At 38.6% G+C, this 24,483-nt stretch overlaps 1 long non-coding RNA gene across 4 annotated transcripts in view; it reads left to right on the forward strand.

Annotated features, from left to right (window-relative positions):
* Positions 1-24,483, forward strand: part of LOC103879693 — a 388,108-nt gene that overhangs the window by 217,201 nt on the left and 146,424 nt on the right. For all 4 annotated transcript variants that reach the window (XR_004180058.1, XR_001897354.3, XR_004180057.1 and 1 more), the window contains exon 4: positions 3,167-3,289. This is a non-coding gene — a long non-coding RNA (uncharacterized LOC103879693). The remainder of the gene's footprint in view (positions 1-3,166; positions 3,290-24,483) is intronic.

Raw genomic sequence — 24,483 nt, forward strand, 5'->3', positions numbered from 1 at the left:
CCTGCCTCAGCCTCCCAAGTATCTGGGACTACAGGCGCCCGCCACTTCGTCCGGCTAGTTTTTTGTATTTTTTTAGTAGAGACGGGGTTTCACTGTGTTAGCCAGGATGGTCTCGATCTCCTGACCTCGTGCTCCACCCGTCTCGGCCTCCCAAAGTGCTGGGATTACAGGCTTGAGCCACCGCACCCGGCCTGGAAGAAGTATTTTTAAAATGTCATTGAACTTTAAAAATCTTTATTGGGGCTGGGCACAATGGCTCACACCTATAATCCCAGCACGTTGGGAGGCCGAGGTGGTCGGATCAGTTGAGGCCAGGAGTTCGAGACCAGCCTGGTCAAAATGGTAAAACCCTATCTCTACTAAAAATACAAAAATTAGCCAGGTGTGGTGGCGTGTCCTGTAATCCCAGCTACTGGGGAGGCTGAGGCAGGAGAATTGCTTCAACCCAGGAGGTGGAGGTTGCAGTGAGCCGAGATCGCACCATTGCACTCCAGCCTGGGTGAAGAAGTGAGACTCCATGCCCCCCACCAAAAACAAAAGTCTTTATTGGAAAACAAATATTAACATTAGTATTAACAACTATTTTGTGTTTTTAAGTTACTCTAGAGAAAAATATTTCAGATAAAAAATAAATGTTTCCAAGATAAAAATTAGATTAGAAACTTCCTATGAGAACAAAAATTTAAAAATAGGGACTACTATGATCAATGATATATTTTATTTGATGTTCAGCAAACATACACTGCTGTGTTCCCGGTGTAGCTTGATGGTGATGGTTACAACAGGAACTGGACGCTGGCACCTCTTTCATGGTACAGTACGAGAGACTACTGTTGACAAACTATGATGAACGTGGAAGCTTTGGGTCCTGTGGGAGTCTCTGTGGGTAGGGGCGGGTGGAGTCTAGCCTAGTCCAGGGTGCAGGGAAAACTTTCTGGGGAAATGAAGTTTTGTCAAGAGGCAGACCGACTGCCTCTTTTAATGAGAACTCCTGAAATCCTGGAAGAAGGCAGGGCTTCTGCTAAGCGCCATGTCAACAGCACTGTCACAAAAGAAACAGAGGGTCATTGGATGATCAGGTGCTAGAAACATACCTAAAAGTGACTGCCTATAATGGAGGAGTGGTGAGAATACCTAAAAAGGAAGCAACGATGTATTTGAGTCACAAAACTTCTGTATTTATATGGTCTGAAAACTGGGGCACAATGTAAATGACGAGTTAATGGGTGCAGCACACCAACATGGCACATGTATACATATGTAACAAACCTGCACGTTGTGCACATGTACCCTAGAACTTAAGTATAATAATAATAAATTTTTTAAAAAAATATTTGAAATCAGAATAAAATGTTTTCATAAAAAATGCTTTCTACTGGAAGAGTGGAGGTTTTTGCTGCTAGCCTTCTCTTAATGACATCAGAGAAGTTGGGTCTGATTAACATTGTGTTGCATCATTCATGGAGATGAGCTCATGGTAGGTAATGGAGGCCCTGCTGAACTTCACACATTGTAAGAAAGATAATGGTTCATAGAAAATGGCCAAACCTTTTTTATATGAGTCACATTATCAGAAGTTATCCTTTCCTGGAATTCACTTCTTTCAATTAATTTTTTAAAAATAATAACTCACAAAAGTTTTTGCTAATACATTTATGAAGGATGTCCTACATGCTTCATAAAGCCTTCCAGAAATTTCCTTTTCCTAATGTTTTTCTCTCATGCACTTCAATAGATATGGCATCTCTTGACAACTAATTATCTGACTTTTGAATATAGCTATTATTTACTGGGTAGCGAAACAGCGAAAAGTTAAATTATGGCACCCAATTAAGCAAATCTTTTGCTTTGGTCAGCTAAAGGGAATGGAAAATTTATTTATTTTTTCTCTACTATAACTTCTTTTTATCAGTAATTTGACAAATGGTGTCACTAAGATGGTAAGTTTTTTATATTGAAATGATAAGACTGAATTTTAGAAATTGTTAACTTTTAAGAAGTGTACATAATTGGATTCTTTTTATTTCTCTAGTTTTATTCTTATATATTCTGTATTTCATGGCTTTGCTTTTTATTGCCTTCATTCTGAGTTAAATATACAGTCAGCTTTGTGTGGAATTAATATCTAAGATGTTGGGATAATGTAAGCTGCTCCTAACAATGGATCACAATTCATTGTAAATTAGTGAGTTCATTTAAATGAAATAATTGGGTCATTATTTACATATACACAGTTGTTTCCAAATTTTATTGGGAATAAAATAATAAAAGAGTTGGCACTGACAATTTTGACATCTCTATAACTCAGGACAAGAGATGACCCATTTTCTCTCTCCTCGTATTATAGTCCCATAATTTCCCCAATTACTACTGCATTGAAACGTCGAGTTGGTGTTGAGTTGTTGGCAAATAAATGAGAGTGCTTGAATTGTAGCATTGTTCAGCTCAGAGATAACTGCATTTTATCATGTGGAAAGGATCTGTGTTGCTAAAGTGAGGGTAACACAGAAATATCAACCAAACCCACAATAGAAGAGAAATCCACACTCTTTTAAGAAGACTCATCCTCTCCTCTGACTTGACATTCATCAGCCTCCTTGATCACTCCAACCTTTGCTCCTTGACTCTGTATTCATAAGACATTTACTGTGTTAGTTTTTATTTAGCTGATGTGAGTTGGTCTTTGCTTTTCCCCAAATAAAGTCTTTAAGAATAAGTACCATTTAAAAATATTTTCTTTTATCTCTCCCAGTCGGACTCAGCTAAATGTAGGCAAATGTAATGGCCAAATAATCTAATAACCAGCATGTTATGGGAATACAGGAACTGACTCTGTGTACTTGAAGCCTGCAATGGAACAGGCTCTGGAGGCTCCTACTGTGCCTGGTACTCACCCTTTAGTTGCTGGATTGTGAGAATATCCAGTAAGTGCCTGAGAACGGGCTGGAATAGCCAAAGACAGTGGCTGTTTCCTAATCAGTTTGGAAATATTTCAATATTTTGGGTAGACTAACAACTCTAGCTATGGGAAAGCATTATGGTTGCTAGAACTCAGATGTTTCAGCCTTCAGCAGACTGTGACTAAAACTAAGTTTCCTTTTGACATCCAAATCATCATGTTGCAAGCCTGTGAAAGCTCACACATTTTTTTTGTTTTTCTTCTCAGATATCTCTGGACATGTCTAGGATGGCTGATAAGTTGGGTTCCAAAGATCCCTCCAGGTAGTGGTTCCTACTGCTGCTAAGTACCAGCTGCAGGCCATTGTACCATTCTTCTGAAGTGCTACAGGTAAAGCATCTTTCCTCAGGCACCTGTTACTCCCTCTGCACCTCTTTATTTAATGTGTGGGTCAAGCCTTGCCCATAATTTCACAGAGTGATGGCTAAGGACAGCTTCTAGTGCTTAGACTTTATAAAAAGTTGAAGAAAAAATGGAGAAATCCAAACCTGGAAAGTGATATGACTCTTCTAAAAGTCCATTGGTTGTGGTCCCTCCTTAAGGAAATTTCCAATGGATCCCTTAGCTCTGGCCTATTGCAGGAACCAACTGCACCTACTAGGTAGCTTTTGATCAAGGCTCTTCTCAAAGCCTAAGACTCAGTTTTCTGAAATCCAGAGGGAGAAAAGTCTTTTAAAAAATTCCTATCCAAAGCTGACTCTTCTATCTGCTTTACTTATCTCTTCCCACAACTCTAAGGCCATTCCCAGCTTCTAAAATTTTCTAAGTTAGGGTCACTGGATTAGTCCATTTTCATGCTGCTGATAAAGACATACCTGAAACTGGGCAATTTACAAAAGACAGAGGTTTAATGGATTTACAGTTCCACGTGGCTGGGGAAGCCTCACAATCATAGCAGAGGGCAAGGAGGAGCAAGACACATCTTGCATGGATGGCAGCAGGCAAAGAGAGCTTGTGCAGGGAAACTCACATTTTTAAAACCATCAGATCTCATGAGACTTATTCACCATCATGAGAATAACATGGGAAAGACCCACTCCCATGATTCAATTACCTCCCACCAAGTTCCTCCCATGACACATGAGAATTGTGGGAATTACAATTCAAGATGAGATTTGGGTGGGGACACAGACAAACCATATCAGTCACTTAGTCCTGGATCACTTTAAAAATGGAAGGCTAGAACTCTACTCCAGATTTCCTTAAACCCAACTCTGTTCTACCCTCATATTGTCTTCATTTCAGCCTAGAGAAAAGGAGCGAATGTACTGCATATTCTTACTAAGTTCTCTCACAACTTCCTGATTGCAGCTATTGAGCAATAGCACATGTGCATGCATCTCAAAAATTAACTTTCAGTTAAGGGTGGGTTTAAACTCTGATTTAGGGGAAAATGTAATAAGCAGATTTGCATAATTTTGCAAAAGCTAATGCCTATTTTATAGCACCCGAATAAAGAGAGCATGATATCTGAGTTTGAAGTGCCTATGTTCAGATTCCTTCATAACTTTCAATTCTCCCCCCAAATAATGGGAGTAGTGATCGTAGATAGGAATAAATAGGACCATCCATCAGAGTGACCACTTCCAGAAAAAATGCTGTTTCTATTAGCAAAAATGACTTCCTCAGCTTCCAAATCACTCCTCCAACAAAAACAGAAGTTCCATTCTTTACCAGGTATTTTGATGAATTTGATTTATTGTTAAAGAAAGTTAAAATTGTAAAGAGAATTATTAATAGAATTATTGTCTCTCTGAGTACATGTGACTGTGGAATAGTGGGGTCTGTAAGTTACTGATGGCCTCTAAGAGTGAAAATGTCAGAGCTATGGGGCTTTATAATGAAAACAGAATGGTGGGGTGGAGAGTTATGAATAGGTAAACTTGGATGGAAAGTTGTGAATAGGTAATGTGCGTGTAGAGAGTGTGACAAGCCTGTGCTGTTTTACTGCCTGAGATATATTTTAGCACATACATTAGGATGAAATTTTCAGATATTAACAGGGATTCCTGTTATTGAACTTCTTTAAGTCTTTCTCATCTCTTGGGGAACAGTGGGAGCTTTCTGTAGGCACTGCCCTCAGGGGAAAGGCAGATTTGGTGAGTATGAGGAATCTTTGGTCAGCTTTGAGGTTGTAAAGCCCACAGCAGAAACAACAGTTTAGAAATCTATGCTTTCCATGTGCAAGAAGCAGGATTTTTGAAATTTTTATAATGGTTTCTATACATAGGTTTCAAAGAGTCAGATCTTGGAGGACTAAGTACAGTTTTACTTATTCGGTTTTACTAAAAGCTAAAGCAAAGGGCAAAGGCAACTTGATAATCTACGCATTGGCACTCAGTCTGCCCAGCAGTGACCTACAGACACTTCCACTCATATTCCAGTGGCCAAAGTGAGTCATGTGGTCCTGCCAGGTTCAACCACGGAATGGTGTCTAATCCTCTTACAGGTAGGGCACCACAGAAGAGGATGCCAAATATGGGTAACTAGACACACAGTCTGCCACACAGACAAAGGTACATTTCAGCAACGCCCTGTGGAGAACAGAGTGGGCACACCTCTGTGGACTGCTCAATCCCTGAATGCTTGACACCCCTGGAGTTCAGATCAGTACTGTGTTTCTGATTAGACCTGGGAGGGCTGAGGAAACCACAGCTTATGTAACTCCTCCTACAGAGAAATTTTCCTCTAGAAATATTTCCAGTGAGCTTCGTTTTTTTCCCACTTCTGTCAAGAAGAAAACAACCTGACAATAACGGCAAGGGGGACAGGGGAGAAGCACAAAGTCAAAATGACAGGCATGGAATGAAAGAATCAGGCCAGTAGTGATGTATGAAATGTCCTACTTTTGATTTTTCATGTAGGAAACACTTAAAATTGATTTGCATTATCTCCGTCAATATTCTTAGCTCCTATTGTCTATTTCTTGTGACAGGATGGATATCCCGTCTCCCTCCAGTCTTCTGCCTCCCTATTTTCCGTCCCCACTTTCCCATGTAGTTAACACTAGCCATCCTTTACATGTAGTATAAAACATAGCCTATTTACATATTAATCCAGCAACCACAGAGGACATCAGAAAACCTAAGGATGGCTGCATTTAGGGCTCAGTGTAACAAGGCCCTTTGAGTCTTAGACTGTGATAAAATGTGAAGTGACATTTCGCAGAAGGAAAAAGCTTCTATTTTTACCTTAGTGTTTAGAAATGGCCCCTGGGAGGAATTGTTGCTCCATCTCAGGGCTTCCCAGATGTGTCAGATTAGAGACCCACCCACTGGAAACACTTCAGGAAGTCAGTCAGCCACTCCCTGGGGCTTTCCTAATGACTGGCCATCTTGTCTGAGTTGGTTAACTCAGTTGGATGCAGTGTGTGGTGTTAATTCAGTGGGGCTAATTAGACCAAGGTCATGGGTTTGATTTTCTAGTTTTTTTTGTTTGTTTGTTTTGTCTTTGTTTTCTCAGAGAAAATCATTTCTAATCTCTTATTGGCTAACTTAAAAATATGTATTATTGTCCTAAGGAAAGCAAATTAACATATAGCTGTACAAACTACAACTCACCCCTCCCTTCTAGAATACAAAGAGTATTTCAGTATGTGTGGTGTGCTATGAATAAACATTAACTTCAGTTTAGTAGGATAGGCAAAGGTAAAGAGTTTGCAACATGCTTTGGCTCATTTCAGCTGCTACTGTGCAGTGCTAACAGTGGCTATGTTACTAAGCCGTGCACTGCAGTTCAGTAATGATGATCATTGAATGTAACTGGTAATGGTCAATGAGATTTCTCATTGGATGATGCCGTCAAACCACAAACTCCTCTAGATGGCATTGGTTGGGCCATCTGCTTCAGTGTGCCTGGAAACTGTGGTGTGTGGCTTCCCTTATTTCATTAGCAGCAGGTTGTTTCCTATGTGTCTGGCCTTTCTAGCTCTTCCAGGGCATGACCTTGACTCTGCACCAACTTCTAGAGTCTACCTCACTGAAACGCTCCTCTGAAAACCTTAGGCCTTGAGAAGTGGCACAATCTATACATTAATATTACCCCCCCACTTTAGTGACTGTAGCATCACATTTCGCCACGTTGTTTTGAAATTTTCATCTGTGCCATGAATAATTTGATTGTTAACCTAGAATAGGCACAACTCAAAATAATTAGCCAAATTTCCCCCAACACTTAGTATGAAACCCTTATGACAGGAGATATTTATTGAGTACTAATCTACATTGTCAAGAAGGGCTTTGCCATTTCAAGTTTCTTCTCTCTCATGTTGCATTCCCCTCTGAGAATCATCATCATTGTATTTATGATCTGGACTTGTTGTTAGAGAGACTAACTCCAACAACAAGTCGCCAAGACTTATATCTCATGTAGTGAGTTCATTTCTCCAGAAGCCAAGATTACTTCTGAGAGGTCTTACCAATCTGTTGGCCTTAGAAACCAGGAAAAACCCCTCTGTTTTGTAATCATAAAACATTTGGACACAACCAAGTCACTTAATGATATTTTCGATTAGCCTTTAAGAGAATCAGCCCAGGGAGCACTAATGCCTTGTCCTGTGCAAGGGTGAGCGAAGCTAGTGAGTGGAAGGTTGAAGACATTAACCTAGGAATCAGGAAGTCTAGGATTTGCTGAATCTGGCACAAATCTCTTTGTGCCTCATTTGGCAAAGTGACTGATGCATGTAGTAGTTAAAAAATTAGATCTTTTCCTTAAAAAGATTCAGAGAATAGTCCATCCTTCTTATCCACAGATTCAGCATCTGTGGATTCAACCAACTGTAGATTAAAAATATTATGAAAAAAGTAATATAAATTACAATACAGTAATTAAAAATAATACAAATAAAAATGCAGATAGCATTTACATTGTATTAGTTATAAGCAGAGATGATTTAAAGTATATAGGAGGATATATATATATATATATATATATATATATATATATATATATATATGTATTCTTAACAGTCCTGAAACCAATCTTCTGTGGATACTGAGTGAGACTGCACTGAGTAACCGTAATATTTAATATGCTTTTATTTTGCCTTGTTAGTAGACCCACCACAAAAGCCTATCTGATATTGTTGATGCTTGGCCCTCAGCAAACACTCTTCTGCAAGGGCAGTGAATTACCATGCTCCATTGCTGTGTTACTCTGTTTTCACACTGCTGATAAAGATATACCCAAGACTGGGCAATTTACAAAAGAAAGAGGTTTAATGGACTTACAGCTCCACGTGGCTAGGGAGGCCTCACAACCATAGTGGAAGGTGAAAGGCACATCTCACATGGCAGCAGACAAAAGAAGAGAGTTAGTAGAGGGAAACTCCCCCTTAAAATAACCATCAGATCTCATGAGACTTATTCACTATCTCAAGAACAGAATGGGAAAGACCTGCCCCCAGGATCTGATTACCTCCCACTGCGTACCTCCCACAACACATGGAAATTCAAGATGAGATTTGGGTAGGGACACAGCCAAACCATATCAGTTTCCCATTTGAGACGACACCTATAGATGCTAGAAACACCAGCCCACCTTTTTCCTTCTGCCATCACTTCACCAAAGGAAACAAGAGTGTCAAAAGAAAGTCTTTTACATATAGCTATTAGGTTATCTGTTTGATCTATTTAGTAATTTATTTGATGTTTAGTTTAACCTAATTTCATGTGCTTGAATAATGTTGTGGAAGAGTTGAAATAAGGTATACAAAAGTATGAAGTTCGAATGTGGAGGTCAAAAGAAAATGAAAGAATAGAAGACCGTAGGTTGCAGCTACGGAAGGTTTGATTTATCAAACCTTCCAAAACTCCTGGAAAGCCCATCACATTTTTCAGTGAATACTGAATCCAGTAACATTTTAATGCTTTGAAAAAGCCAATCAGCTCTACAGGGGACCAGTCTCTATAGCCGTGCTGCCCAGTTGAATAGCTGCTAAGCACATGTGACTATTTACGCTTAAATAAAATTAAAAATTTAGTTACTCAGTGGTATTAGCAACATTTCAAGTGCTCAATAGATAGATATGTTAAGTGGCTAGAGACTTGGTCAGTGCACATATAGGACATTTTCATCATTGTTCGGAAAGTTCTACAGGACAGCATTCTAGAGAATTTGAGAATCAGAAAATTCACTCAGATGATAAGTGCACGTTAGATAAATATGCAACACTTTTTCAGGAAAGGTTTTTTTACTTGTTGGAGTAAGCAACTGCTGCTCAGGTATTTATGATATACTGCATGACATCGAAATGTTTTCTCATATTGATAAGAGATGTTGGAAAGGGAAGATTGTTAATGTTATTGAAATACCTTGTATGTGTGCTAGACATTTTGCTGCGTGTATTAAATATCACCTCACTTATGACACAGCCAACCTTAGTAAAGTTTTACAATTAGCTGGATTTTTACAAATGGGAAGAAGACCCAGGTTCTACAATTAATAAATGGAGAAAAAGCAGTTCGTCTGACACTAAAATTAGTCCCTCTAACCATCTCTCTCTCTCTCACACACACACACACACACAGAGAAAGAGAGCGAGAGAGAGAATTACTGTGTTAAAACAAATTTTACCCTCATTAGAATTTGCCAGATCCTAAGCATAAAGTACTAGACTTACTTCTACATGAGTTGTATGGACCTAAGAACTGGATTAAAAAGAATTGCTATCAAAGCATGAATTGAACAAAATTTGCCATGATTAAAACTCATTTTTCCATTTGGAAAATCTTCCCTTCAGGACAAGATGAAAAACATTCAGAATAAAATGCATGTAGATTAATATAATCTTCAGAGACCGAGGCAAGAAAGATGTAAAAGAGAAAACAGAAAACAACAACAAAAAAAATCAGCCATTTGCTCTAATTTTCTGGTGATGAGGAGCTTTCCTGTACTTGTTATGCATAGCTTGATAAATTCATTTCTCAACTAGACCAGCTGGGATACATGGGGAACAAAGACCAGTACATCTCAGATGTGTATAAAGGCTCACTTAATTTCCAATGACTACATTCCTGACATGCAAAGATCATAAAGAAGCACGTAGCTAGTCAACTGTTGTCTTACAAACAAGGTAATGAAAGATCCTTTCACCATAAGATGTCAGGCATGTGAAGAAATAATACTTATTTCTGCAGTAATGAAGTGTTTTTACAGAGTCCAGATGCAGCCTGTTTGATTGTTGAGAAGCTCTACTATGGCCCTGAAGTCAGACAGACTTGAGTTTGAATCTGGATATGACTCTTTAATTGTGTGGGGTTAGGTAAATGACTCAATTTCTTTAACATTTGGTTCTCCCATTTCTAAGGATGGAGATACTACAGTTTATTCTACACAGAGTTGTGGCAGGAACCAACTGAGAGAATACCTGTAAAGCTTTTTGCACTATGACTGGCTACCTGAAATACTCAGGATAAGCTATTATTATTAGAATTATTAGCAAATCCTTTTTATTAAGACTAAACTGCCTCATTTATCTAAAACCCATTAATCTTATTGGGCCCTCAGGATTCAAAAAGGACAAACTGACTCTACTGTATGGCAACAAAGTCTAACACACCAATCAGGTCTAGGTCTCTCAACAATTCCTCATATGACAAAATTTTCTAATATGATATTATTCATGGTAGCCTACTCTTCTGTGCATTAATGACTATTGTTCTTTTTTAAAATGTGATTCTGTAAATAAAATTCAGCACCTTAGATATGGTGTGACAATGCCAGAGTACAGTGGAACTATCACTTTGAAGGACTGATATGCAATATGTTTGTTACTGACAAATCAGTTTACTTTAAAAGTTAGCCATAAGAGGCCGGGCGCGGTGGCTCAAGCCTGTAATCCCAGCACTTTGGGAGGCCGAGACGGGTGGATCACGAGGTCAGGAGATCGAGACCATCCTGGCTAACACGGTGAAACCCCGTCTCTACTAAAAAATACAAAAAACTAGCCGGGCGAGGTGGCGGGCGCCTGCAGTCCCGGCTACTCGGGAGGCTGCGGCAGGAGAATGGCGTAAACCCGGGAGGCGGAGCTTGCAGGGAGCTGAGATCCGGCCACTGCACTCCAGCCTGGGCGACAGAGCCAGACTCCGTCTCAAAAAAAAAAAAAAAAAAAAAAAGTTAGCCATAACAGATCTCTTGCATCTGGGAAGATGGAGTAGACCTATTTCCAAATTCCTCCCACTAATTGTACTAAGTACAATTAACGACCCCAGACATTATGCATATAAGAAACAAAAATACTTAAAAGTAGAGGGAAGTCAGATCAACTGAGAAATCGGGGAGCCACAGATTTATAAAGTGGTGAGTTCTCTGGGTTTTCTGCAGAAGAAAACTTTTATATATCCCAATGGGTGTGCACCCATTGAGGGATAAAAGTCTACTCTCTCTAGCTAAAGAACCAGGAAAACAACAAGAAAACTCTCCCCCATCTTGCTGAGATAGCATTAGATAAAGCCTAGTGGAGAGGCAAAACTTTTACCATGCCCCAGTAATAATGGGGCTACCTTCCCCTCTGCTCTCTGGTTTTAGCGAAGGCAGAATGGTGACTACAAATGAAGCACTTCTACTCCTCCTAGCCAAAAAGATATCTGTAAAGGTATAGCAGAGAGCTAGAATTATCACTTCTACCTAGTGGTATTGAGGAGCTTCTCTCCATTTAGGTGTTAACGGAGGTTGAGTGGAAACCTGCACTTTTGCCCCTACCTGGCAGTGTTGAGAGTAAGGAGCTGATACCTTGTTCCCTTCCCCTGACAAAGTATTGTCAGGACAAGGCAGTTGAATAAAAAAAAATTAAATAAGATCTACAACCTCATAACATAATATCTAAAATGTCAAGGTTTTGATTGAAAATCACTCATCTTACTAAGACCCATAAAGGAGTCACACTAAATAAAACAAGATAATCAATAGATGTCAACACTGAGATGGCAGAATTGTAAGGATTATCTGAGGGAAAAAAGTAAAGCAGCCATGCTAAAAATGCCTCAACAGCAATTACAAACAAACACAGAACAAAAAATAACCTCCGAAAAGATATATGAAGTCTCAACAAGAAACGGAAGATAAAAAGAAGAACCAAATAAAAAAATTAGAACTGGAAAATAACCAAAATAAAAAGCCTAGTAGATAAACTTTACAGCAGAATGAAGGGAGGAAGAGTAGAGAATGTGAAGACAGAACAATAGAAATTACATAATCTGAACATCAAAGGGTAAATAGACTAAATTTATGAAAAGAACAAAGCCTCAGAAACGTGTGGGAAAATAGCAAGAGACATAACATTTCTGTCAGTTAAGTCCCAAAAGGAGGAAACGAGGACAGAGACAAAAAGTACTCAAAAACCTAATGGCTGAAAACTCAAATTTGGCAAAATATATAAATGCATAGATTGAAGAAGCTGAGTGAACATTAAACAGAATATACCCAATGAAATCCAACCAGGAAAATTTATAATCAACCTCCTAAAAACTAAAATCAAAGAAAAGGTTTTTAAAAAAGTGATAAACAACAGCTTATCTATGGGGGAAAAGCAATGTAGATAACATTGTATTTATCATCAGACATTGTAGAGGCCAGAAATAAAGAGGCACAATATATTTCAAATGCTGAGGAAAAAATGGCTTGCAACCCAGAATTTATGCTCAATAAGACATATCCTTCGAGCAAGATGGAAAAATCAAAACATCAAAATATTCTCAGATAAAGGATTACTAAGAGATTTTTTTACCAGCATACCTACCTTAAAAAAACATGACTGAAGGAAGTTCTTTAAACCCAAAGCAAATGATAAAAGAAGAAGTCTCTGGAACATCAATAAAGAAGAAAAAAACAATTAAACAAATGACTAAATACAATAGATTTTTCTTCTTCTCTTCGGTTTGCTATACAATGTTTGACAGTTAAAGCAAAATTATAACAATATCTGTGCTTCTAAATGTATATAGAAGAACTTTTATGAAAAATGAGGGGGAAGAGATATAAAGGGAATAAGATTTCTGTTCTTCACTCAAACAGGGATGATGACATCAATAGACTGATAAGTTATGTATGTATAACGTAATACATAGCACAACCACTAAAAAAGTCATCTACCAAAACACACTCAAAACATTATTAATACATAAAAAAAAATTTGAAAAATATTTTGTAAGCCACAGGAAGACAGTAAAAGGAAACAAAAACTCAGAACAAAGAGAAAACACAAAACAAAAAGGCACACTAAAACTGTAGCATATCAATAATAACACTAAATGTAAATAGTATAAGGGGCATTAATGAAAAGACAGACATACAGATTAAACAAATATGATTCAACTACGTGTTGTCTACAAAAAATTCACTTCAGATACAGAATGCAGGGAGGTTGAAAGTACAAAGATGGGAAAAAATACATCATACAAGCATGAATTAAAATAGAGTAGAATTTACTAAGAAGACATAGCAGTCCTAAATGCCTATACTCCAAAAAACAGAGCCTCAAAGTATGTGAAATAAAAACAAAAAGAAGAAATAGGCACATCCACAATTTTAGTAGTTGCATTTCAACACTCTTCTATCAAGAATTGATAGAACTACTAGATAGGAAATCAGCAAATATATAAAAAAAACTCAACAGCACCATCAAACAGCAAAATCTCAGCGTAACACTCCATCTCCAAAAAGCAGATAAATATTGTTTCAAGTGCTCAAAGAAGATATACCAAGGTAGATCACATGCTGGACCATAAAGCATACCTAACACATTTAGAAGCATTGAAATCATACAATGCATTATCTGATCACAATGGAATCAAACTAAAGATCAGTACAGAAAGATAACAGATAAATCTCCAAACCCTTTGGAAATATACAATTTATTTGTAAATAGTTCATGGATCAAGGAGGAAGTCTCCAGGTGAATAACAAAAGGATATTGAACTGAATAAAAATGAATTATCAAAATTTGTAAGATACAGCTAAAGCAGTACGGAGAAAAATATTTTGGACCTTAAATGTTTACATTAGAGAAGAGGGAAAAAAACTCAGATCATTAATTTAAGCACCCACTACAAGTACCTAAAACAAGAGAAACAAAATAAATCTAATGTAAGGAGAAGGAAAAAAATAAAGATAAGAGCAGGAATCAATAAAAACAATACAGAAAATTAGTAAAACAAAGAGCTGGATTTTTTAAAGTCTGAATAAATCAACGAATCTCTAGCAAGACAGGCAAAAAAAAAAAAAAAAAAGACAAAAATTACCAATATCAAAATGAAACAGAGGATATTACTACAAACCTTGAGTATGTCAAAAGGATAATTCTTAGAGATTGGTATGACCATCTCTACAAACATATATTTGACAACTTAGATGAAATCTATCATTTCCTCAAGATACACAAACTACTTCAACTCACTCAATATAAAATAATTTCCATATCCCTATGACAATTAGAGGAATTAAATTTATACTTAAACAACAACCTCCCTCTGAAAATATCTCAGATCCATGTGGTTTTATTGGTAAATTTTATCAAAAATTTAATGCAGCATGTAATGTAAATTTTCCATAAAAATAGAAGAGGAAATAATTCATTTTTTTGAGGCTAAAATTAATGTAAAAAAGAAAACTACATGTAAATACAAGAGATCAACATCGCTCATGATGTTAGACACAAAAATTATCAACCAAATGTAGATGATTGAATTCAGTGATTAGGTGGGATTTATTTTGGGTATGCCAGAATCCTTCCTTCACTGGTTCAGATATGCAGTGCCTACATGATTCTCTCACTCCTTTTTTTAAAAAATCCATCCCTCTGCAAAAGGTGACACCAATCATGTACTTTGGAGGATACTTTTGTTTATGGTCAATTGCCATTTCAGTTTTGTCACATTCTTCTGCCCCCTGCCCCATCAGGACCTTGGAGAATTCTCTTTCTCCTGCTCATCTAGAAGAGAAGACACCCTCCCCAGAATACCATGTCCTCTCTTTCAAATTCGGGGTCAGTCCTGTTTATACTTTAGTATAGTGATGCTCAGTTGCCATTTCAGCCTTGTCTTTAATTCATAAAGAAATGGCTTGGCTACCTTGACAAAGTGAAGTCAGGCATATGTGAACCAGGAGGAAGCTGACTTTTGAGCAAGGGGCCTTCCTCTCCTGAAACCGGAATTGGGTATTCTAGGTGATTGGACCCACTTGAAGAGTCAACAATATGTAATGTTCATATTGGAATCTAAAAGATTCTGGCAGTCATGCTTTGCATCTTTTAATTGCTGAGCCTATGATACTTACATTTAGTTTTATTGCACTTTGGGATCCATCCCAATTACCCATTCTATTTAGTCAACTCCAGCCTAGGCTTCATAACTTGCTTGCCTTTGGTGCATGATAGCTTATTAGAATGGCACATATAATGATAGAGACTGAGGGAAATTCTCCCACTTCTTCAATCCGCCTTATCACTTTTGCAGGCAACATCACTTTATGAGCACTTCAGCCTTAAGTCAGTGGCATCTCCTAGATTTAAAAAATCAGACATCACTCAATTGCCTTGCTATGTGAAGAGAAAACAATCACTCCAGTGTAACGCTGTTTCTTCCAAGATGACTGTTACCTCAGGCTGCCAAGAATCCTCTCATTAAGAAAAAGTGACAGCAGCTGAGTACCTCCATCTAAGTCTTGAAGCACATGCCTCTTCATCTTTCCCAACCACCAAATCCAGCACCTTGTTTCTTGCCTCTGATGTACTGCATGGTACGGTAGCTGGAAATCTGCTGTCATCTCCTATTCCTCTGAGAAGAGAGACAGTTCCTGGACAGAGGCTTCTGATCTTTACTAAGCCTGACTTGAAACTCACAGGGTTGTGGTGCACTTCTGGCTTATCAGAAGAAAGTTACAATAAAATCATTGTTTCTCCCAAATTTCTATTCTTAAAATATCTTAAAAATAAAAAGAACGCTACAAAAGAAGCAAAATAAGACAAACCATAAAAAGGTAGATAAAATCAAACTTCTGTCATGCATTTGTGCTTAATATATATAAGTCTCAGGGAATTGGGGCATACCAAAGTATAATCAAGAATGACTCCAAGTTTGGAAGAGAGAGAACATGGTGTTCTGGGGAGATCTCTTCTCTAGAACAGCGGGAGAAGGAGAATTCTCCAAGGTACTGATGGGGCAGGGGGCACCATGAATGTGATGTCACTTAAGGAACTTTCTTTGACCCTTGAATACACCTTTGCCAAAGCAAAACAAAGAAGATGTACCACTCATCACTTTTGAAAACATTTGTGTTAGGATTTCAAAGCACAAGTGAAACTGCCATTGCAAAATTTACCACAGAGACAGTGAAAGAAATCTGACCTAACCAACTCCATCCTGCTTCTAACCTCCAAGCTGTCCTTGTTCATTCCCCAGTGTTGGCTGAACTAACTTTGGGAGAAACTTAGTTTATAGTTCATAGTTTAAAACAGACAATAACAGCCGTTTCCCAAAAACAAAACCCCTTCGTGCCTGGGGACTAGACAGCCTTTGGAAGACTAACAAATTAGCAACAGGATTAGAAATTATGGTTTAGGAATCATGCAGCTGGAGACTATGAGATTCTGACCTTCCCCAAATTTCTCCTGGGGATAACATCACTGTTGTAAAACCTAAGATCAGTGCTTGAGATATTTCGCAGGCCCTGCACTTGATGGATCAGCTGGCACCACTCAGATTGATAAACTGGCTCATCTAATTGTGACCCCACCCAGGAACTGACTCATTACAAGAGGACAGCTTTGACTCCATGTGATTTCATCTCTGACCCAACCAATCAGCACTCCCGACTCACTGACCTCCCCCCACCCACCAAATTATCCTTAAAATTGCTGACTCCCCAATGCTCACAAGACTGACTTGAGTAGTAATAAAACTTGGGTCTCCCACACAGTGTGAATTATTGTTTCTCTATTGCAATTTCTCCTGTCTTAATAACTTGGCTCTGTCTAGACAGAGGGCAAGGTGAACCCATTGGGCAGTAACACTAGTTAAGTTTTTATTTTATTTATATTTTCATTTACAGCTTTCTTAGTATAGACAGTTTTTCCTTGAGAGTACCTAAATACCAAAAGCACAAGGCAGATGGACACTTCTTTAGAAAATGTTTATTTCTGGCACGACATGGTGGCTCATGCCTGTAATTCCAGCACTCTGGAAGGACAAGGAGAGATGACTTCTTGATGCCAGGAGTTCAAGACCAGCCTAAGCAACAGAGCAAGACCCCTTCTCTCTTAAAAAAAGAAAAAGGCTAGAATGGTGGGGCATGCCTGTAAATCCCAGCTATTCAGGCAGCTGAGGCAGGAGAATTGCTTGAGCTCAGGAGTTCAAGATGACAGTGAGCTATGATGATACCTCAACACCCACAGCTTGGGCAACAGAGCAACACCCTTCCTCTACAAACAAAAAAATTAGGCTGGTGTGGTGACATGCACCTGCAGTCCTAGCTACTTGGGTGGGATAATTGCTTGAGTTCAGGAGCTTGAGATGACAGTGAGCTATGATCGCACCACTACATGCCAGCCTGGGCGACAGAGAGACCTTGTCTCCAGGACAAAACAAAACAAACAGACAACAACAACAAACAACAACAAAAAGGAAAATATGTATTTCTGCTCCTTTACCTAGAAAAGAGCAACAGAGGTTGGGGACGGAGGTAGTGGCAGGTCACATGTTATTCTAATTCTTGAATTGAAAGATGAAGTCTTCCTTGTGGAATCTCTGTTTTTAGATGATGTAACAGGCATATCTGAGCAGGTTCTTTGGTACTCACTCTCAAGGGGAGAAGCTGTCTCTTGTGGAGTCCTGTGTAGGAGGTTACCGGAAAATTTTATCCCTTCAGCTGAGTGTTGAATGCTGTAAAAGAGATAACCAGGAGCTTGGATGATAACTCCCAGTTGTCAAACCCTGACCAAAGGTATTTCTTTCGTCTATCAATGCAGCTTCTTCCTCCTTATTGGTACTCTGTGTCCTTCGATTTGACAGGTGGTTTATATATTTGATCTCATAGACAATTTTGTTTTTTGGTCTTAGCTTAACATCTTATTCAACACCTTCCTATGTCATTATCTTGTTAGCTTATAGAGCCAACCTTTATTTCAGACACATACACACCCATACTCATATATAATAAACAGATTCTATTAATACAAGTTATTTTCCACCTAACAATTTACACACATTACTCCATACTCAAAAGTGTTATTTCTACTGCATACCTCACCCAACAATGGTGTCCTTAAAATATGCAATGATTGAAAAAGTGGAAGTCTACACAATTTGAGGATTTTTCTACAAAGTCTCCAAATTGTTGTAAAAATGCATTAAAATAATTTATTTGTTTGTTTATTTTTTGAGACAGAGTGTCACTGTCTCATCCAGGCTAGAGTGCAGTGATGTGATCTTGGCTCACTGCAACCTCTGCTCTCCTGGGCTGAAGTGATCCTCCCAATTTAGCCTCTTGAGTAGCTGGGATCACAGATATGTGCCACCACACCTGGCTAATTTTTTGTATTTATGTAGAGTCGGGGTTTTGCCTTGTTGTCCAGGCTAGTCTCAAGCTCCCGAGCTCAAAGCGATCCACTCACCTCGGCCTCCCAAATTGCTGGGATTACAGGTGTGAGCCACCATGCAGGCCCAAAATAATTTATATTTTGATATGCTCTTTTGTAGTTTACATGCATTACTTATGTGTGTGTTATGTTGACTGTTTTCTCTGAAAAATCAGTGTGAGAGGCAGAAATAAGCAAATTGAGTTTCAGAGAAATTGAATAGCTGGTCTAAGTTCTCAGAATTTGAAATTGACTAGTATCCCCAACTTCTGATTCTCAGTCCAGCTATTTATCCATCAGATGTCCTCTACGCTCTTTCAGCTATGTATTGTCAATACATAATCAAAATCAGTTTGGGGACATAACGTAAAGGCCAGGAAAGGAACCATGTGGACCCCTATTCCTGTCTTTTTTCAATATCTGGTTATGTACCAGTGTACTCTTTTATCTTCCTTAAAAAAAAAGTTCAGTATCTTATGTATCTTATACTTGACACATACAAAACAATAAATATTTTAATGAATAAATGTATGAATTACAAATTAGACTTCTTAGAAGAGGTGGCAGGTGAATGGAGACATTAGAGTAACTATTAGACCAATAAAAAAGCAATATTGTCCCCCATGTGTTATCTCTCAATACCCCATCTATTTGTTCTCTGCCAGATAACATCAAGCTCAAAAAAGCACTGCCAGACCTCGTAAGGGAATGACTCTTATAAACACACTTCTATGTTCAAGTTTATAACACATCTGCCCAAGAAAACTTACGTGCCCTGCAGATCCTGGGAGAACTAAATTGTTTAACATGTGGATCTAAACAAGCCCTTTACAATTTATTTCACCATGAAATGAACAGTAGATATGAATTCAGAATTTGGACTCTAGCCCAGTTTCTTTGTCACATTAAAATATTTTAAAAATTACCTGGGCATGGTAGCTCATGCCTGTAATCCCAGAACTTTGGGAGGCCAAGGCAGACAGATCACTTGAGCCCAGGAGTAAAAGACCAGCCTGGACAACATGGAGAAACCCCATTAGCCAGGCATGGTGCTGCGTGAATATAGTTCCAGTTACTTGAGAGGCTGAAGAGGGAGGATAGCTGGAGCCTGGGAGGCAGAGGTTGCAGTGAGCTGTGATTGCACCACTGCACTCCAGCCTGGGTGACAGAATGAGACCCTGTCTCAAAACAAAACAAAACAAAAAAATGAAAAATTAATATAGAAGTAGGTATTCATCATAAAATGTTTCAAGCTGTAGAGAGATACATACAATAAAAAAATAAAAGGCTTCTCCCTGTTTAAAAAATACCTGTATAATATTTTATAGTATAGATGAAATATGACCTACACCATTGTACTTGCCATCATTTTTCTTATATGGCAAACGATGGCATAATAGACATTCTTAATATTTGTCTTTGTGTACATGTATAATTATTTTTATAGGACAGATTTCTAGAAGCAGAAGTTCAGGGTCAAAGAATATGTCTGTGAGTAATTTTGATAAATAATACTAAATTTCCTCCTAAAAAAAACTGTATCCCTTTAAAATGTCACCATTTCTCACATCCTTTTCAACACTGGATTTTGTCTTTAAAATATTTAAAATTTCTATCAATGTAGCATAGTCTTCCACAGTAATGCTTCCCGAGACCTTAAACAATCTTTTTGTTTTGTCTTGTTAGAAGATTCGGTAAAAATGGGTTCATAAATTCTACTTCAGGAGAGCTGTGAAGCTCCAAAAGGGAATCACTGTGTCCTGTCATTGTTGCATATTCTCATGAAAACCAAGGGAAAAATTGCATTTACCAATGCAGCCGAAAGCACTGTTTTTAAACATTAAGAGATAAAATTGTTCTTCATTCAATACTGTTCATGGGGAATCAATTGTATAGTTTGTCAGAAGTACAAAGGTATAAACCAGAAATGAAATTCTAGGGCCACCACCCCAACCAACTGAATGGACTCCTTTTCTCAGCTGATGGCATTCCAAAGTTAACCTGAAACAAAAGTTCAGGCCGTGATGGGAATGGGTGGTCAGACATGCCTCATTATGCCGTGCACCTTTTGAATTCAGAAACAACTCACCAGCATTAACGTTAAAACAGACCTTAAAGATTATCTATTCTCTTTGAAGCTTGTTACCTGGAGGCTTCATCCACATAATAAAAACCTTGGTCTCTACAACCCCTTATCTTAACGCAGGCACTCCTTTCTATAAATTCGAGGTCTTTATATAAACTCTTTCAACCAATTGTTAATCAGATTTGTTTTTGAGACAGAATCTTGCTCTGTCAAGCAGGCTGGAGTTTAGTGGAATGATCTCAGCTTACTGCAACCTTCACCCCTCTGGGTTAAAGCTATTCTTGTGCCTCAGCCTTCCAGAAAACTTTTGCCTCTACCTATGACCTGGCACCCTCCCACTGACTCCTTGCCTGCCTTCAAGTTGTTCCTTTTTACTGGGTGGAACTGATGTACATATTACATATACTGATTGATGCCATATTTCTCCCTAAAATATATAAAACCAAGCTATCACTTGAACATCTTGGGCACATGAACTCAGGACCTTCTGTGACTGTGACAGGGGCATGTCCTCAACTTCAGCAAAGTGAACTAAATTCATTGAGACCTGTCTTGGATACTTTTGGTTTGCAGACCCCTTACATGACTCTATACATGTAATCATCAAATATGGCATGGCGCATGAGGTGGGGCTATAGAACCCATTCCAATTTACTCAGGTTTCTTGGGTGTCCTGTGAATGGGCTCACATTTTCCCTCTGGAGTTTTTCAAAGCACCAATGCTGTGAGAGTTCTTCATAGGACCATACGCTCCTCTTTGTGGAATGTAAGAGTAGACTAAAAATACTGATGCCCAGCCGCCAAACATTTCCATAAATGTTTCCACTTCTTATCTGAAAACATTGGCATTATGTGATCATAGTCAAAAGCAGGGCACCATTACTTGCTCTAAAATTTAATTTAGGAGACTGTAACCACCCAATGGGTTTACCTTGCCCACTGCCTAGACAGAGCTGATTTATCAAGACAGGGAAATTGCAATAGAGAAAGAGTTTCACTCATGCAGAGCTGGCTTTATGGGAGATCAGAGTTATATTATTACTCAAATCAGTCTCCTTGAAAACTCGAGGATTGGGGATTTTCAGGATAATTTGGTAGATAGGGGCCGATCAGTCAAGAGTACTGATTGGTCTAGTGGGATATAAAATCATAGGGCATTAAAGCTGTCCTCCTGCACTGAGTCAATTAACCTGAGTCAGGGCATAAGACCAGATGAGCCAGTTTATTGACCTGCGTGGTGCCAACTGATCCATCAAATGCAGTGTCTGCAAAATGTCTCAAGCACTGATTTTAGGTTTTATCATAGTGATGTTATCCCCAGGAGCAATTTGGGGAAGGTCATAATCTCATAACCTCCAGCTGCATAACTCCTAAACCATAATTTCTACTGTTGTGGCTAATTTGTTAGTACTACAAAGGCAGTATACTCCCCAGGCAAGAAGGAGGTTTGTTTTGGGAAAGGGTTGTTATTGTCTTTGTTTTTAACTATGAACTATAAACTAAGTTCCTCCCAAAGTTAGTTGGGCCTACACCCAGGAATGAGCAAGGACAGCTTGGAGGTGAGAAGCAAGATAGAGTTAGTTAGGTCAGATCTTTTGGTGTCATAATTTTCTCAGTTATAATTTTGCAATGGCAGTTTCAACACTCCAATGCTACAAAGAATCCTGGCATTCTGCCTCCTCACAGCAAAGGAAGCAGGATAATAGCTGTTGAAGTACATTTTTAGTCTGAATGTGCCAATATTTTAGAGTCTTCACAGAGGAAATTTTCTAGCAGTGATCTTTGATGTGTCACCATGACTCTGACTGTAGCCCATTCTTTGACTGGAATGGACCCAAGGAATACCCTTCTTTATTGCCTATTGAAGAGGCTAAGCAGGAGATGGGTGCTTTTCATGTTAGCCAGTCAAGAGATATTTATAGAGATCTGTTTTGTGACCAATCCTGTGCTACATGGGGTTGCGGGGAATAGTCTCTCTCCCAGAGTTATTTTGCACAAAACATTTGGCAAACAGTTTAACATTTTGCTAGAATGGCTGGTACAGGTAGGTCGGAGTTGTTTTTTGCATCTCTGCCTGACATTCCCATTGCTACCACTCTGGTTTAGGTGTTGTATTTTCTTAAGTCTGTGGACATCATTTGCAGTTTTCTTTTACTTAAAAATATATATTGCTACAATTTTAGTCTTTATGTAACTTCTGTTCAAAAGCCTTCAAAGGCTACCCATTTTCCCAGAGTTTAAATCCAAATTTTTAATACTTTTGATTCAAGGTGTGAAGGGAAAATGTGGGGGCCCCAAAATTACTAAGCTAAAGGGAAAAGTCAAGCTGGAAACTGCCCAGGGCAAACTTGCCTCCCATTCTTTTCAAAGTCATCCCTCTGCTCACTGCGATAGATGCATCTCTGATTGCCTCCTTTGGAAAAGTTTAGCAGAAACTCAAAAGAAGGCAACCATTTGTCTCTCACATACCTGTGACCTGGACGTCCCCTTCTTGCTTTGAGTTGTTCCCATCTTTCTGGATGGAACTAGTGTACTTCTTACATGTATTGATTGTTGTCTCGTTTCTCCCTAAAATGTATAAACCAAGCTGACTCCCGACCACCTTGGGCACATGTCATCAGGACTGCCCGAGGCTGTGTCATGGGTGTGCATCCTCAACCTTGGCAAAATAAACTCTAAATTAGCTGAGACTGTCTCAGATATTCAGGGTTCACAAAGGGTATACATTACCTGATTCTCACCATGCTTTCTAGCCTTCACTACCTTTGTACTCAAGTTTGCTCAGTCTACCTATTTTAGTCTACTCACGGTTCTGCCAACATGCCACCAACTTCCCTCTGTAGCATTACTCATTTTTTCTAAAGAGTCCTCACCTCAAGGCTTGTCAAACTATTGCCACCTCCAGGAAGTCTTTCTTGATTATTTACAACAGCAATTCTACCTCCTATTTCTAAATTCCTATGGCATTTGGTTTGTAAGTCTCATGATACTTAACATCCTTTTCCCTTGGGTAGGTGTTATAGGCTCTGGAATGGGGTAAGAACCTGAAGGGGAATGATAAAGTGTTCTTCTTTGTATATTCTTTCTAATAGCAGAGATTGGTAAATAAATTTAGTAATGATATAAAAATATAGAAATTCAGATAAGAGGGCTATCAGTGTAAGCTGAGGTAATTAGTGGAGCAGTAAACATGAACATAAATTTTTCAGGATTCCCCACAGGGTCAGCCACCAGTCTCTGTAGGACTTCTCTGAAGGCATCTGAAGTCTTTCCTAAGTATTTTTGGAGACAAGTATAGCCAAAATCCTATAGCCACCTAAACTCAGCAGTTGATATTATAGGATGCTGCATGAGATCTATTTGCAATTTGTTTGAGGCCACAGCACAGCAGCATAACATTTTATGGGCCCATTTTATACAGTGGGGTTTCTCATTTTCGAATAGACCCATTAAAACTCTTATTAAGCTATTAAGTGTCTACAAGGTGATTTCACGGCTCTCATTACAAATGCTGTCTTCATGGCAGACACTTCGGCAGAAGACCACTCGCTCCCACCTTCACAGAGCACACTTTGCTTTTAGCTTCTTCCCAAATGTAACTGCCTATTTCAATTTTGCCTTTTTCAGGGGGAAAAAAATTCAAAATGTTTACTATTTTTAAAGAAGAAAGTCAACTTGCTCAAAGGAAACTTGGGACTCATATGAACTCTTGAAACATTTCTCTTCTTTAGTGCACCAGTTTCAGAGGGGTGACTGTGGACTTTCTTTATACTCGAAGGCAGGCATTTTCCCAGAGTATCACAATGCTACCACAACAGGTTCCTGTCTGTATTGACCCAAGAGCAGGAGCAGAAGGCAAGTCAAGGAATA

The sequence above is a fragment of the Papio anubis genome, chromosome 19, assembly GCF_008728515.1.
Source record: "Papio anubis isolate 15944 chromosome 19, Panubis1.0, whole genome shotgun sequence".
NCBI classification, from domain to species: domain Eukaryota; kingdom Metazoa; phylum Chordata; class Mammalia; order Primates; family Cercopithecidae; genus Papio; species Papio anubis.